General features: G+C 33.5%; 1 protein-coding gene across 1 annotated transcript in view; it reads right to left on the reverse strand.

The window, feature by feature from the left end:
* LOC142353939 (ras-related protein Rab-18-B-like) overlaps positions 1–11,399 on the reverse strand; it is a 476,381-nt gene extending 464,982 nt beyond the window's left edge. Inside the window, exon 1 of the mRNA XM_075406171.1 lies at positions 11,376–11,399. The gene's annotated coding sequence lies outside the window, so the exon portion shown is untranslated. The remainder of the gene's footprint in view (positions 1–11,375) is intronic.
* Positions 11,400–15,326: the final 3,927 nt, after the last annotated feature.

The following is a 15,326-nucleotide window of genomic DNA, read 5'->3' on the forward strand; positions in this document are numbered from 1 at the left end:
GGCGCCATGTCCTCTAGTCGGCGTTTGTTATGTTAGAATGAATCTTTTTGTTTTTGCTTCTAAACAAAGCAAGTTTTTACAATAATTTAAATCTATTTAATCTCTTCCTCAAATTTGGGATAATTTTAAAACATTTCAGTATTAATCAACTTGTGAAGATTTAAAAACTGTTGGTATTGCCAAAATGACGGTTAGTTGTGTTTCGCAAAGCTATGCTATTAGGACAAAATATGTTTATATACAACAAAACAAGGGGAAAATTGTGACTTTCAGCAAATAATTGCTAAATTTTTGCTCTAATTAAGGATGTTTCTAGAAAATTTTTGAACAATAAAGCACAACCGCGACTTTTTTAAAGAATAGTTTTCACACATTCAGTGGATACCGTACATATTTTTTGTTTTACACGCAGTGACACACGTCGCAGGAGGTTTCATTCTTGGAAAAGTATTTAATAAAGGTGTACTAAACAGTTTAATTAAAATTTATTTTTGAGAGTGTAATAATAGTGGACTTTCAAGATTGTAAACATGGTTAAGAGGTGTATTTTCCTCTATATTACGCTCTTGCACTTCCCTGCTACATAAGAGTGGAATTCGCCTTTAATAACTTTTCTTGCTTAATGACGGTGGAATACGGGTGCACGTTTTGGCCCGGGATTGTTAGTGTTTGTTTTTTTCTAGACTTGTCTCTCGCAATTTAGACCATCAAGGAACAACAATACCCAGAAACAAAAAAAATGTTTCTCAATTATCTCGACATCTAAATTTTTCATCAATACCTCCGAAAAGCAACGAATTGATGGTAAGCAAATCAAATCAACTTTTGCTGCGGTTGACAGTGGACAACAACGATGGTTGACGATGGTCTGAGATTTTGACCAAAACGTCAATCAAGAGAAACAAATATGATCAATATAGCACAGCACATAAACTTTAGATAAAAAACGACCAACAATTGAATATCTCTTTTTAAGAAAAAAATGTTAAGCTCTTAGGAATTTAATGCAGGATAAAATTTCACCGACATTTTTAAACAAGCCACTCTAGTAATGACCAATTTAACTTGCAAATTAAGTTTCAAGTAGAAGTACTTAAAAATACTTTTAGGTTAAACTAAAAAACTGAAATTAGGAGATATTGGAGATATTTCGTTTACGAACTGACAAAAATTTTGTCTAAAGTTTGAGCCAAATTATTTTCACCTGCATATTAAGTTAAAGAAAAAAAATGTCACCAATAATTGACGAGGAAAATCTAAGGCTTAAGTTTGGAAAATTTAGTTTGCAAAAAAATATTGAAAATTTGAAGCAAGATTTCAGGCACAACTGAGTTCAACCACATGAAAATAGAGATAGGAAAAAAGATAGCTCTTAAACCACAGACCAAATTGAAAAATCTAATGATTCCTTGTGTCGGCTCTTTATCATTGCAAACTCATCGAACTCTTCCCACAACTATACTATCCTTCACGTCTTACATAACAGTGAAACATTAATAACTGAACAGAGAAACATGAATTACACAAGGAGAACAAGATAGACATCGCTAGTTCTACGAAAAGCAGAAATTCCAGTCTAATTCTAGGAACACGTATCGAATGCAAAGCTTCTCACAAAAATTTCGGAGCAGAACTTGAGCAACAATATCATAAGGGATTGAAACTAGTACAATTCGCGTCGCAATTTCTCAATGATATTATTATGGATAAGTGTAAGCAAACTCGAATTGTTAGGAGAATTGTTTTATTTCGTAATTTCACCTCTGTCTTGATGAATGTAATTTACCGGTAAAAATTGATTAGAAGGAAACTTTGTCTATAATAAATCTATTCCATCAATCTCAATTACAGCATAAACAATAATGCTAGGGAAAAAAATTCGTTCTCATTAACTTAAAAATGTCGGTACTTCAAGACTATCATGCACCCGTGATCTCGGCCTAGGCATCAAAAAGTTGATACAAGCTTTATTCAACTAACAATGTTTTTCCAGGATGGACTGGTTTTCAACCACTGCAAAGCTTCTGCAACGCAATCGTTTTCTAAAACAAGTTTTGAAAGTCCTTAGCATAGACGCCATGTCCTCTAGTCGGCGTTTGTTATGTTAGAATGAATCTTTTTGTTTTTGCTTCTAAACAAAGCAAATTTTTACAATAATTTAAATCTATTTAATTTCTCCCTCAAATTTGTGATAATTTTAAAACATTTCAGTATTAATCAACTTGTGAAGATTTAAAAACTGTTGGTATTGCCAAAATGACGGTTAGTTGTGTTTCGCAAAGCTATGCTATTAGGACAAAATATGTTTATATACAACAAAACAAGGGGAAAATTGTGACTTTCAGCAAATAATTGCTAAATTTTTGCTCTAATTGCAGATGTTTCTAGAAACTTTTTGAACAATAAGGCACAACCGCGACTTTTTTAAAGAATAGTTTTCACACACTCAGTGGATACCGTACATATTTTTTGTTTTACACGCAGTGACACATGTCGCAGGAGGTTTCACTCTTGGAAAAGTATGTAATAAAGGTGTACTAAACAGTTAAATTAAAATTTATTTTTGAGAGTGTAATAATAGTGGACTTACAAGATTGTAAACATGGTTAAGAGGTGTATTTTCCTCTATATTACGCTCTTGCAATTCCCTGCTACGTAAGAGTGGAATTCGCCTTTAATAACTTTTCTTGCTTAATGACGGTGGAATACGGGTGCACGTTTTGGCCCGGGATTGTTAGTGTTTGTTTTTTTCTAGACTTGTCTCTCACAATTTAGACCATCAAGGAACAACAAAACCCAGAAACAAAAAAAATGTTTCTCAATTATCTCGACATCTAATTTTTTCATCAATACCTCCGAAAAGCAACGAATTGATGGTAAGCAAATCAAATCAACTTTTGCTGCGGTTGACAGTGGACAACAACGATGGTTGACGATGGTCTGAGATTTTGACCAAAACGTCAATCAAGAGAAACAAATATGATCAATATAGCACAGCACATAAACTTTAGATAAAAAACGACCAACAATTGAATATCTCTTTTCAAGAAAAGAATGTTAAGCTCTTAGGAATTTAATGCAGAATAAAATTTAACCGACGTTTTTAAACAAGCCACTCTAGTAATGACCAAATTAACTTGCAAATTAAGTTTCAAGTAGAGGTACTTAAAAATACTTTTAGGTTAAACTAAAAAACTGAAATTAGGGGATATTGGAGATATTTCGTTTACGAACTGACAAAAATTTTGTCTAAAGTTTGAGCCAAAATTTTTTCACCTGCATATTAAGTTAATAGAAAAAACATGTCACCAATAATTGACGAGGAAAATCTAAGGTTTAAGTTTGGAAAATTTAATTTGCAAAAAAATATTGAATATTTGAAGCAAGTTTTCAGGCACAACTGAGTTCAACCTAATGAAAATAGAGATAGGAAAAAAGATAGCTCTTAAACCACAGACCAAATTGAAAAATCTAATGATTCCTTGTGTCGGCTCTTTATCATTGAAAACTCATCGAACTCTACCCACAACTATATTATCCTGCACGTCTTACATAACAGTGAAACATTAATAACTGAACAGAGAAACATGACTTACACAAGGAGAACAAGATAGACATCTCTAGTTCTACGAAAAGCAGAAATTCCAGTCTAATTCTAGGAACACGTATCGAATGCAAGGCTTCTCACAAAAATTTCGGAGCAGAACTTGAGCAACAATATCATAAGGGATTGAAACTAGTACAATTCGCGTCGCAATTTCTCAATGATATTATTATGGATAAGTGTAAGCAAACTCGAATTGTTAGGAGAATTGTTTTATTTCGTAATTTCACCTCTGTCTTGATGAATGTAATTTACCGGTAAAAATGGATTAGAAGGAAATTTTGTCTATAATAAATCTATTCCATCAATCTCAATTACAGCATAAACAATAATGCTAGGGAAACAAATTCGTTCTCATTAACCTAAAAATGTCGGTACTTCAAGACTATCATGCACCCGTGATCTCGGCCTAGGCATCAAAAAGTTGATACAAGCTTTATTCAACTAACAATGTTTTTCTAGGATGGACTGGTTTTCAACCACTGCAAAGCTCCTGCAACGCAATCGTTTTCTAAAATAAGTTTTGAAAGTCCTTAGCATAGACGCCATGTCCTCTAGTCGGCGTTTGTTATGTTAGAATGAATCTTTTTGTTTTTGCTTCTAAACAAAGCAAATTTTTACAATAATTTAAATCTATTTAATTTCTCCCTCAAATTTGGGATACTTTTAAAACATTTCAGTATTAATCAACTTGTGAAGATTTAAAAACTGTTGGTATTGCCAAAATGACGGTTAGTTGTGTTTCGCAAAGCTATGCTATTAGGACAAAATATGTTTATATACAACAAAACAAGGGGAAAATTGTGACTTTCAGCAAATAATTGCTAAATTTTTGCTCTAATTGCGGATGTTTCTAGAAAATTTTTGAACAATAAAGCACAACCGCGACTTTTTTATAGAATAGTTTTCACACATTCAGTGGATACCGTACATATTTTTTGTTTTACACGCAGTGACACACGTCGCAGGAGGTTTCACTCTTGGAAAAGTATGTAATAAAGGTGTACTAAACAGTTTAATTAAAATTTATTTTTGAGAGTGTAATAATAGTGGACTTACAAGATTGTAAACATGGTTAAGAGGTGTATTTTCCTCTATATTACGCTCTTGCAATTCCCTGCTACATAAGAGTGGAATTCGCCTTTAATAACTTTTCTTGCTTAATGACGGTGGAATACGGGTGCACGTTTTGGCCCGGGATTGTTAGTGTTTGTTCTTTTCTAGACTTGTCTCTCGCAATTTAGACCATCAAGGAACAACAAAACCCAGAAACAAAAAAAATGTTTCTCAATTATCTCGACATTTAAATTTTTCATCAATACCTCCGAAAAGCAACGAATTGATGGTAAGCAAATCAAATCAACTTTTGCTGCGGTTGACAGTGGACAACAACGATGGTTGACGATGGTCTGAGATTTTGACCAAAACGTCAATCAAGAGAAACAAATATGATCAATATAGCACAGCACATAAACTTTAGATAAAAAACGACCAACAATTGAATATCTCTTTTTAAGAAAAGAATGTTAAGCTCTTAGGAATTTAATGCAGAATAAAATTTCACCGACATTTTTAAACAAGCCACTCTAGTAATGACCAATTTAACTTGCAAATTAAGCTTCAAGTAGAGATACTTAAAAATACTTTTAGGTTAAACTAAAAAACTGAAATTAGGAGATATTGGAGATATTTCGTTTAAGAACTGACAAAAATTTGTCTAAAATTTGAGCCAAATTATTTTCACCTGCATATTAAGTTAATAGAAAAAAAATGTCACCAATAATTGACGAGGAAAATCTAAGGTTTAAGTTTGGAAAATTTAATTTGCAAGAAAATATTGAATATCTGAAGCAAGATTTCAGGCACAACTGAGTTCAACCACATGAAAATAGAGATAGGAAAAAAGATAGCTCTTAAACCACAGACCAAATTGAAAAATCTAATGATTCCTTGTGTCGGCTCTTTATCATTGAAAACTCATCGAACTCTACCCACAACTATATTATCCTGCACGTCTTACATAACAGTGAAACATTAATAACTGAACAGAGAAACATGAATTACACAAGGAGAACAAGATAGACATCGCTAGTTCTACGAAAAGCAGAAATTTCAGTCTAATTCTAGGAACACGTATCGAATGCAAAGCTTCTCACAAAAATTTCGGAGCAGAACTTGAGCAACAATATCATGTGGGATTGAAACTAGTACAATTCGCGTCGCAATTTCTCAATGATATTATTATGGATAAGTGTAAGCAAACTCGAATTGTTAGGAGAATTGTTTTATTTCGTAATTTCACCTCTGTCTTGATGGATGTAATTTACCGGTAAAAATGGATTAGAAGGAAATTTTGTCTATAATAAATCATCAAACCCAACTTTAACTTTATCTTGACAAATTTTACCTTGATACCTTTAAGGGAAATTTTACCTTAATTTTATATAATGTGTAGTGAAGACTGTATAGATTAATTATCGAAACTCCAAACTGAAGACCTATTTGCTTGCGCAAATGGAGCCAACAGTTATTGATACGTACCGAACAAAAATAGATTTTTCACGTAAATGAAGTTCAATTTGGAATCAAATTGAAATTGAACTAAGTGAAGCTCCAAAAAAGAGCAAAAGATTTAGTTAAATGGTTATGCCAAACCATTTAAACAAGTTTAGCTAAATTTAAAGAGGAAGCAAAACTAAATTCACCATAGAGCCATATGAAATTCAATTTTTTTTAAAACCTAAAGTAATCAGAGAAAAACTATTATTATTCACCCAGTTGACGCATATCATTTGGCCGTATACCTAAAACTCCTTTAAGCACCAAAATCAATGTAATAGTAGTAGTAGACGGGTCTTGTTTTTCCACCTCTTCCGGACACAGAGGTGGGTTGGATTCAGGATTTCATCTAGAGTTGCGCTCTATCCGATCGTAGACATGTCTCCAAAAGAGAATAATTATAATGACTTCCGCTCTATCCGAGCATAGATGTGTTTTCAAAGCAGATCAAATAGAATATCTTCTTTCTTTTACAAGAATGTACTTGATCCCAGAGTAGAAAAATTAACATAACTTCCGCTCTAACGAATGTTTTGTACCAGATATTTTCTGCTCTAACCGAGCTTCAAAACTGTAAGTATTCTGCTCTAACCGAGCATTTAATCGGAGGTCAAACATCTGCTCTAACCGAGCAGTTTTCACAACTACTGAACTAAAATCTGATAAAACCATGCTTGCTTTAAATATGCCACTGTTTAATCTGCTTGAAAGCATACCAAAAATCAGACGCCAATTCCCGAATATTTGCGGATTTGGATGCACTCTATCCGACAAAATATGCCGATATCGAAACTTTTTATTTTCAAGGAAAGCAATCCTATGATTGCGTGCAAGATCTCGGTAGCGGTCATTTACTTTATTAATGATTTTCCATTTGTCTTTTCGGTTAATTAGTGCCAATATCGTTACTGTAAGTTTATAGAATTTAAGTTTTTCAATAAGATAATTAATCCCATCTGTTGTTTCGATTGGTCCCATCAGTGGTTTCTTACGTGAATGACTGCTACCGGGATGTTGCACGCGATCAACGGATTCCTTTTCTTGACCATAAACAGTTTCGATATCGGCTTATTTTGTCGGATGGAGTGCATCCAAATCCTCACGCATAAATGATTTTCCAATTTGTCTTTTCGGTTAGTTAGTGCCATAATCGTTACTCTAAATTTATAGAACTTGAATTTTTCAATAAGATGATACATCTCATCTGTTGTTTCGATAGGTCCTATCAGTGGTTTATTACGTTTATCGAACAGGTTGTTTGTACCAGCCACGACAACTACACTTCTTATACCAAAGGATTTTATATTCTCAATTACGCAATCGCTGCAGAGTGTTGAGATGCAGCCTCCTGGGCAAGATATAGTAATTGCGTTTTCAACAAACCCGCCATACATAAGCAACGGTCCTAAGACACAACATTCAAAGACTCGTTGACTTTTCTCTGGAAGAGTTATTTTGCGGTACGGTTTACTCAATTCGACGACTGTACAGCGTCGTTTCATTAAATTACATTTGATTTTGTTTATTCTGGAATTCCAAACAATTTTGTTTTCCATCTTCTCTCTGAAAGACGCAGTCAGTAAGACCTCGAGAACACAAAAGTTTTTAACTCTTTTCTGAACAATGTATGATCAGCTGTACAATGTAGGTGAGAGGGTACAGCATTCCATTTCTTGGGGGCCACAAAAAAATGCTCGTGAACCAAAAGGGTTTATGGTTTTTGGCAACTTCAATTTCAATTTGTTTCTGGATCAAGTTTGGTTATATTTGTACTGTAAAATCACTAGGCTTTTCAAATACACTGGCACATAAGTGTTATAGACAATTTTGTGACCATATGTAAAAATTTTGAAATCAATTCGCTGAACAACTGGCAGCCGGTGCAAGTTGTATCTGAATTCTCGACAAGACTCATATTTTCGCAGGTTGAAAATGAATCTGCAAGCCGCATTCTGTACTCTCTGCACTTTTGATATTTCTTTGGTGTTTAACTGCTATAGTATAGTATTGTAAAAGTCAAGCCTAGAGATAATTAGATTTTGTACAACAATTTTCCGTTACTCTAAAGAAAGATAATGTTTCATTATATAGAGTTTCCTGAATTCATTGTAGCAGGAGCTCGTGATTTTTTGACGTTCTTTTCGAAACTGAATTGCTGATCAAAATTAACACCGAGCCAAAGCAAATTTTCACTGATATTCAAAACAGTATCTACCAGCTTTAGCGTTGTGATATTTGGACGTTTCCTTTTAGTAGGCAATAATTTTTTTTCAGTTTTGTCCGGATTAACTTTGAGTTGCAAAGCTGTAAAAGCTCCGAGCAATTTTTTAACTTGTAGCTTCAACGTTTCAATAAGTAGCTTTTAGTCGTCTATTTCGATTTTGTTGCACAAAACTGTGTCATCGGCGCAAATTTGGTACCGTATGTTGCATTGTTTGATAAGACCGACGCCAATTGGGGTTGTGTACATCGAGAAAATCATCGGTCCTAGAATGCAGCCTGCATTGAATTACACGGTAGAAAATTTCAGTTTCCGAAGAACGTGGTTTCCAAATTTGAGTTTTTTCTCTTCTTTCAGTTATGTAACACATGATCCACTGTTTACATTTTCCTGTGATTTTGAAGCACTCTTCCACAATTTTTTCAAAATTATCAAAATCCAGAGTTTCAAACGCTGCACTCAGGTAAAGCGCAGCAATTACTAAAAGGTTTTTTCCTTTGTCAAGTTCTACATCTATTTTGAAAACTCATGTTTATCAGGAATAAAAAGAAAAATTTCCATGATTTTTACAACTGCTTGCAGAGAACAGTAGGCATGGGATCTAGTTCATAGTAGCCATTTGACATTTCAGTATAAGCTATGTCCAAACCATTTGAATTCACAGAATTGAAAACACTCATTGGCTTAACATGGCTTGTGTGTATTGGTTTTAAACAGATTATTTTCTCAACTCTTGTCATGGTGGCGTTTTCAATAAAACTTTTGATTTTTGTTACCTTTTCCTCAAAGAAGTCATTAAATATTTGTCCAATTTCAGCATCTCTTCCCCAACCAACAGGCAGTTTTTTTGTAGTTTAAACGCGCATAAGCATATTGAAGCTGCTGTACTTCTTTTTAAGATCGACATTTTGGTTGACCTGCTCATCGAAAAATTGAGTTTTTTTTGAACCTCTCCTTACATCTCCTGATCACCGGAAAAAAATTTTCTTTACTTTGGTTGTCTGGATTCTTCTTATATTTTTTTCGAGGATTCTTCTGTCTCTAAATCTTGAAGCTCTATGTCGAAAAAAGGACAACTAGCCAATTTAAAGCTTCGGCTGGAATGGCTTCTTTTGCAGCAAAATCGATTGAATCGACAAGGAGTTCAGCAGCAGTATCTAGATAAGGTGTCCATTAAGGTCTAAAGTCAACTCTACGTCATTCGCAAGCTTATCTATATCAGCTTTCTTCCCACGCTCTTTGCTTTACGGTGTTTGAGGAAACAACTTCATGGAAAAAGCAAAATTGGAATAGGTCGTGGTCACTGTAGTTTAAACGTTGTTTTTCAATCTCAGAAAATAAGTACGGATCATTTGTTACCAAGAGATCTAGAATTTTTCCTGCACGATGAGTTGGTTTCATCACGAGCTGTGTTAGGCGATTTTCTTGGAAAGGGAAGTTAGGGCAGCACTCTGAGGCATATTAAAATCACCAATTTAAAACAGGTCACCCTCAGTCGATAAGGATTGAACGTTATTTTATAGAAACTCCAGAAACATTTTTGTGCTGCCTGACGGTGGCCTGTTGAGCAAGCACAGAATGATTACTTTCTTTGGAAAACAGAAAAAGGCAGCTTAAAAATTACTTAAATGCGAGAGAAGTGTAAGTTCGATTTTACGTTTGTAGATTATAGCTAATCCACCCCTCGAGAATTTGTCATGTTAGGTATATTATCATAAATGTAAAGCTGTGAAATTTCGTAAGCCTGAGATAACATAGAGTCCTCATCAAAATTGCTGGAAAATCACGATCCCGTTATCAAAAATATCATAATTGTTGTTAAAGGTTTCACCTGATAGTTCATTTGTTTTTTTTCTGAGCGACCTGATATTTAGCAGACCACAAAAAGACGGTTTTGTATTCATTCAAATGCATTCTCATCTGACGGTATAGATTTATGCCAATTTCTAGCTTCCTTGTTTGAGTAATATCTGCCATGCACAACAGTTGGCTCCGAAAGTCGCTTCTCTCAATGATGTCCGAAGAAGATTCTGGGAAGAATGGGTGGTAGCTTCTCAATTTTGACCCTTCTCTGCTTTTTTCTATGAGATTTAGTAACTCAGCCTCATTTTTTGTAGTTCTTGGTCAATTCCTCAGTGCAGTTTGTATTCAAGCGTCCTGTATAGATGTGCCGTCTGCTTTGCTTTCTCCTCACTCCATTAAAGTCATTTGAACTTGACCTTGTGCCAAGGTTTTCGATTCTTTTTGGCCTGTTCGATTTAGCAATAAGGTCGCCTTGACCAATTTCATCCCAGTGGTTTGATTTGGGTCGTTTTACTCGGTTATTGTTGTAAAATCTATCGCGGCGAAATTCATGTTCCTGGTTGAAGGTACCTTTTCTCTCCGAATCAAACATAAACAGTGGCTTTTGCGAAGTTTCTGTGACTGATTGCGATACACTAGGCTTCTGGAAAAATGAAATATACTTCGGTTTTAGTTGCTTAATTTCTGCATGCACCTGAATTACTTTTTCCGGAACTTGCTGCAGGTCTTCCACTTTCTGGCTCAATTCTGACAGTTGTTTGGTTATATCACCAACTGAGGGTGGGCAGTGATTTTCACGACTCCATAATATCTCTCCTTTTATAGGTGCTTTAATGCCAATACAAGATTTATGGGCTGCCTTTCTGCAGGTTACACAATTTATGGAATCATTCCGTTGTACAATGTCATTACACAAGTTGCATGCAGATTGTTCCGCCCATGATTGATGTTATCGGCAACCATAGCCATTTTTTCTGTTGTAGTTTTTTTGCTGTCGAATGATAGTTTTTCACACTAACCGTGTATAATTGAGATGATAATTTCCACTCTAACCGGGTATAATAAAAGTCTGAATGAAGAATTTTCAAACCTATCCGGGTTATTCGCCAAAAACTTTCCTCAATTATTGTATCTTATCAGTTTATCCAAAACTGTAATTTGAAATGACTTATTAAACAGCAGGGAGTGCTATTTAATAAGTTTATCACAACAATTTGTTGAGTAACCAACAAAAAATCAAAGAGAAAAAAACAAAGCAAATTTACATACAAAAGCCTTTTTTAGACAATTGCTTAGACATCGGAACAGCACACTCAGGACAAATAGATCTCGGATAAAGCCTTTGGTCAAACAGAGCAGGAGCCATTGCAAACTGCAGCGCAACTGTTCGTCCCAAGAGGCCAACTGAGGACCCAACAGCGATCCGTATAACAAATGAAGACTAATGCCGCATGCTGAACTAATAATGCCTGTGCTTTCTTTTTTTAGCAAATAAAGACGCAAAGAAGGTCACTCAACAAGCTGTCAAAGAGAAGTCTCGACGGACTTTAATAGGCGTTAGCATCAAGTTCATCAGATAAAAAAACGAACCAACATACTTCCAAAAAACGCGAGCACAAAAATATTGTTTGCTCAATTTGAAATTTCGATTTGGCGGCATTTGGATTACAAAATGAGAAAGATTTTACTCATTACTCATTTACTCTTTACTCATTATTCGAAACGGCGTACAATGGTTTGAAATTGAAAATGATTGGAAAAAAAGGAAAAAAAATGAGGAAAGGATTGCGAACCATGTCCGCCAATATATAAAAGGATAAACATATGCAAGAAGTAAAAACAATCAAGGAGTATACACAATCTTAGCAGCTGTATTTTTTCTAGTCGGTTAAGCGTATCACAAGCTCTGGGAGTCCATTGACCTACAAAACTAGCAAGTCAGAGTCTACGAGTGTCGCCAATCGCCCAAAAGAGACGGAATCAGACGGGATCTTTGCCTCATATAAAGTAATGTGTATAATGGTACCTCCGCAGCAGAGAGCCGCGATACGGTACAAATATACACATTACTATAATTCCTTTTATATATCCACTACTCCATATTCACTTCTTTTATATTTAAAATCTATCATTTCTTGTCTAACTTATTGCAATCCACTAGTGTCGAGTTACGCTGGTAATTAACCGTTATCAGACGGATAGTTTGGGTTATATCCCCGCTGACTCCAGCGGACGTCCCCAGATACTAGTATAAAACTAGTGAGACAACTTGCGAAAATTGATGTAACCACTTCTTGGATCTGTGTAACCACTTCGTGGATAACTTGAACAAAAAACCAGCTTAACTATTTTTATAAATTTTAAATTTTGCTAATATTTTGCGAATCACTCTTTAAGAGCGAAATCGCCCCTATTGGATTGATGCCCCAGTACAAAATCACTATTTATCGCGCTTAAAGAGTGATTTCCCTCTTTTCAAAATCACTTTTAAAATTATCTGAAATTTTTAATAAATTTTTATTTTTTTACTTTTCTATTTTTTTTATTTTAAATTATCTATACTCTTCAATAAATTTATATTCTCTTTTACTTTTTCTATATTTATTCCATTATTATTAAGAAATGATACAAAATTCTAATATTTACACGAACAACTTTCCCCAGTTTGGGTAATAACAGATCTGTGAAAGAGTTCCACTGATCTGGGAACCAGCTCCGCTGATCTTTCAGGTAAATTTCTACTGCATCCTTTAGTTAATTCTACATCTGGATGTTGTTTCTTTACATGAGCTCTTATCCCATCATATCTCACAACAGAAGGACAATAAAGACAATTAACTTTAGCTGAAGTACAATTTCTACAAGTATACTTACTCTCAACAAAATCAGTGGTTTTACAGAATTACAATTATTACAACTTCTAGTTGAGACTTTGGTGTTAAAGTTAGAGTTAGAGTTATTGCTTGAGTTAGTATTAGAGTTATAGTTTATGCTAGAGTTAGAGTTAATGCTAGAGTTAGAGTTAGAGCTAGAGTTAGCGTTAGAGTTAGAGTTACAGTTAGAGTTAGAGTTAATACTAGAGCTAGAGTTAATACTAGAGCTAGAGTTATATCCAGATTCATCTTTAAAAGAACAATCAGTTTTCATACAAATACCACTTAATGTTTTATCACCAAATGAAAATTTACTAATTTTATCTTCATGATATATTGAATAATGAAAAGCTAGAATAAAAGGGAGTCCACATTTATGATTACACTCTTAACATTTTATAACCATTTATAATTGGTCAAATTTCAATTATACACAACATATTTAGCCAAGATTTCAATTACATCTTTAGTATTATCTTTAGACGCGACACACTCTGTTAAATATTTCTTCCCCGTCGTATTGAGTGTATTAGTTTTATATCTCCTATCTAAAATCACTTCAAGGTCTAATTCCGTTTTATCTCTAACAAAAATTACATTTTCATCTCTAAATTCTTCATTATTTCCATATAGTCTGTTTAAATACCTTCGACCCTCTTTCAAATTCCAGTCTCTTCATCTATATATTCTTCTTGTATCTTTTCGATAAACTGATTTCTCTGATTTTCTTCCCCATATCTGAAATTAACTAATGTACTTGCTCTATTCAATATATTACTTGCACTCGTTGCCACATGTCCGGCAGTTTTAAATGTTGTATCAGGTCTCATATAATTATATATAAAAAAACATGTACCTATAATTCTTAAAATAGTTGATGCTAACCTAAAACCATCAGCTTTAACCATTTCCTGTGTTAAAACATCATTCTGTATTTTAATAACTTTTAATGTAAGAAGTTTATTAAAATAGAACTGATAATTATCATGATTAATAGTATTTCTATCTTTAGCATTTATCAAGAGCGGTTTCATATATGCTATAAGTTTATTTTTGTCTTCACTTTCTAATTTATCTTTTAAACTAAGAGCTTTTAAATCAAGGAAACCAACTCTCGAGTCATATATCATAGTTCTATTCTTATCAATTATAATAAAATTATTCTCTTTACTATTATAATTAATTATACCATTACGAAGTTCATCTGACATTCCGTCTGTACAATTATAATAGTTAATTTTTAACTCATTAATTATTTTATTGAAGTTTTGTTCACATTAATATATTTCATTAACATTTTTAAATAGATCAGCTCCATTATAAATTGTTAAATAAATAGTATCACAACTCATTCTTGCTGAATTAATTATTTGAGCTGGTTTATGACACATTACAATCATTTGAATTTTATAATGTCTTCCTTCTGTGAAATAATAATCTGTATCCTTATTTAACTTATCACCCATATCATCAAGAACACTTACACTATCTTTGAAATTAGACTTATTTTTTGATGTGATTACATTTTTATCGCATGTATTAAATATAAAACTCACCAGTCTCAGGATCTATCCAATCTCTATCATCTTTACATTTTATGATTATAATTTTGACTTGATCTAGGTCTTGGTTTTGGTTTTGGTTTTGATCGGTGTAACCGCTTCGCGGATCTAAGTATAACTTTACGTTTTGTATAATAAAATATGTTTTGCCTGTACCAGTTCCACCATAAACATTAGTATGTAATGGTGACTTTTCATATTCAAATCTAACTAGACTCCTTTTCATAAATCCACCAAAGCTTTCTTCTAGTTTTGCATATTTACTGGTATTGAAACATATATTATATAACAAATTCCAATTAAGAAAGTAAAAATTTTAACTGCGCTACCTGTCTCCATTTTTATACCTATTAGAAATGCTTTTCCTAATTTTGAGGAATTCAATAATAAATTTAAAACTGATAATAATGCTATGAGTGATATCAGAATAAAAGATATAGGAAAAGATATAAGTCTAACACCACTTGAAATAGTGATGAGAGATCAAAGGCCTAAAGAATCTGTGAACCTAAATCCAACATTATTGTAAATTTACATCCAACTGATGGTACATATTGGGTTTTAGTTTTAAGAAGAGAAGGTGGTCGAACATATTACTTTGATAGTTTTGGTGTTGAGACCCCACCATTGATTTTAGAAGAATATATTGATCTAGGATCTATTGAGAGAATACAACAATATGATGAATCTTATTGTGGGGCTTA

The sequence above is a fragment of the Convolutriloba macropyga genome, chromosome 15 (assembly GCF_964194025.1).
Source record: "Convolutriloba macropyga chromosome 15, txConMacr16.3, whole genome shotgun sequence".
Lineage (NCBI taxonomy): Eukaryota > Metazoa > Xenacoelomorpha > Acoela > Convolutidae > Convolutriloba > Convolutriloba macropyga.